The 2,766-nt window shown below is 43.2% G+C and overlaps 1 protein-coding gene and 1 pseudogene across 5 annotated transcripts in view; one reads left to right on the plus strand and one right to left on the minus strand.

Annotated features, from left to right (window-relative positions):
• Plekha1 (pleckstrin homology domain containing A1) overlaps positions 1–2,766 on the minus strand; it is a 111,458-nt gene that overhangs the window by 83,407 nt on the left and 25,285 nt on the right. The window lies entirely within an intron of this gene.
• Positions 377–1,241, plus strand: LOC101589072 (annotated as a pseudogene).

Consider the following 2,766-nt stretch of genomic DNA (forward strand, 5'->3'; position numbering starts at 1 on the left):
AAGAATAATATATGCAGTGTATTATTTGTTGAAACTGTACTTCCGATTTGATTTGAAACTGTCTCATTGCTATATGTTTATCAATAAAACTGTAGAAAAAAAAAAAAAAAAAGACTGGAAAAGAAAGAAAACTGCCCTAAGGAATCTATAAGATTATTAAAACAAGTGACTTTGGTAAAAATAAGTCAATTTATAAAGGTCTCAGGATATAAAAGCCAACTACATCTTTAGAAACAACTGGAAATTATAATTTTAAAAGTTTTACTTAAGCTAAGTATAGGCCCTTGTGCCTGCCAGGCAAGCACTTATTCTACTGAGCTATCTCCCCAGCCCCTTAGAAATTAGAATTTTAGCAGTAAGCACAGCTGGGGAATTCATGTGAAGGTCAGAGTGGGAGCAGGTGTGATTGGGGCCCGCAGAAGGAAACATGGCTGCGAAAGTGTTTGAATCCATCCACAAGTTCGGCCTGGCCTTGGCCGTGGCAGGAGGCATGGTGAACTCTGCCTTATACAATGTGGACGCTGGGCACAGAGCAGTCATCTTCGACCGATTCCGTGGTGTGCAGGACATCGTGGTGGGCAAAGGCACTCACTTTCTCAACCCGTGGGTACAGAAACCCATCACCTTTGAATGCCGCTCTCAACCCAGTAACGTGCCAGTCATCACTGGCAGCAAAGATCTGCAGAATGTCAACATCACCCTGAACATCCTCTTCCGGCCCGTCATCAGCCAGCTGCCCCGCATCTTCATCAGCATCAGTGAGAATTATGATGAGCGCGTGCTGCTGTCCATCACCACCAAGATCCTCAAGTCCTTGGTGGCTTGCTTCAACGCCAGTGAGCTGATCTTCCAGAGAGCTGGTCTCCAGGCAGCCGAATAACGACCTCACAGAGCAAGCGGCCACGTTCGGCCTCATCCTGGATAACGTGTCCTTGATGCATCTGACCTTTGGGAAGGCGTTCACAGAAGCCCTGGAAGCCAAACAGGTGGTGCAGCAGGAAGCGGAGAGGGCCAATTTCATGGTGGAAAAGGCAGAGCAGCAGAAGGCAGCCATCATCTCTGCAGAGGACGACTCCAAGGCAGCCGAGATGATCACCAACTCACCAGCCACTGCGGGCAATGGCCTGATAGAGCTGCGGAAGCTGGAAACCACCGAGGACATGGCATACCAGCTCTCTCACTCACGCAACATCACCTACCTGCCGGTGGGGCAGTTGGTACTCCTGCAGCTGCCACAGTGAGCCCGACCTGTGCCCCTCAGCCAGTTGCGCCCTGAAGGAACACATACAATCACGGTGCCTTCTTCCATCCCACCTCAGAAATGAATCACTGTGATATTTAATGATTGAGCTAGAGTGATAGAAATAAAAGCAAAATCACTTCCACCAAAAAGAAATTAGAATTCTAAAATTAAATTAAAATTTTATTCTCCCCAAATAGATCAATGGATTCAATTAAAGCCAATTAAAACTCCAGTAGAATAGTTTTTTAAAACTGACGGAGTAAGGCCAGCCAAATAGCTCAGTGGACTAAAGCACCTGCTTAGACAGGCACAGGGACTGGGTATGCCATGATGGCCCTGCCCCCACCTCAGGGGCAAGCTGAGCTTGTGACTGAGACTGAGCATAGGAGGCTGATAACAGGAGGATTACTAGAGTCCGATCTGTGTAGTGAGATCCTGTAGTCCCTGTACTAAAATTAAAAAAAAAAAAAACCTTACAGAGTAATGTAACATACATGTTGAATTTCAAATGACAATTAAAAGCCAATTCTGTTTCCCAAAGAACAGAGAAACAAGGCTTATATACTTGATTTCAAGGCTCAGTAAAGGCTGCAGAGGGAGCTAAGAGTCTAAAGGCCTGCCTGGCAAGTGCAAGGACTTGGGTTTGATCCCCTGTATCACATGCCATACTGGCCCCATGCCAAGCTGACCACCAAGACCAGGTGTGGTGACACATGCCTATAATCCCAGAGCTGGGGAGGCTGAAACAGGAGGATCACTATGAGTCCAAGTTGCGTAGTGCAACCCTGTACCAAATACACAAAATTAAAAAAAAAAAGACTGAGTAAAACATTTTCTAATTAAAACAATGTAGAACCAATGAAAGTAAGCTAACAGCACAAAATACTATCTAGAAACCAATCTATGCATATATGGCCAAAAGATATAACAAAGCTTTCAAGGCACTTGCACAGAAAACAGACGTTCTTTTCAGCAAATGGTGCTAAAATATCTGATTATCCAAGTGGGAAGAAATTAAATGGATCACAGACAACGTAAAAGCCAAACCTATAAAGCTTCTAGGAGAAAATATTTATGATCTTGGAAATAGAAACATATTTCTTATAGCCCAGTGGAATAAGTGCTTGCCTGGCAAGCACAATGTCCTGAGTTTGATCCCTGGTTATATATATTTCTTAGATAATACTTTAAAAGACCAAATCATATAAATGATATTGAAATTTAAAACTTCTATTCTTCAAAAGACAGCATGAAGAAACAAAGACAGATGGAAAGACAAGCCATAAAATAGGTAACATTCAATATCAGACAACTGATATCCAAGGACAAGCAGGTAATTATTACATACAATACAGTAAGACAAGCAACTAAATAGGAAAATGGGGTAAAAAACTTGAAAACATAAGTTAATAAAAAGCATAAGTTATGGGGCCGGGGAGATGGCTCAGTGGAATAAGCGCTTCCCTGGCAAGCGCAAGGGCCTGAGTTCAATCCCCGGTTCTGCAAAAAAAAAAAAAAAACAA

This window comes from Octodon degus, unplaced genomic scaffold (genome assembly GCF_000260255.1).
Source record: "Octodon degus isolate 3935 unplaced genomic scaffold, OctDeg1.0 scaffold00010, whole genome shotgun sequence".
In the NCBI taxonomy this organism is placed as follows: domain Eukaryota; kingdom Metazoa; phylum Chordata; class Mammalia; order Rodentia; family Octodontidae; genus Octodon; species Octodon degus.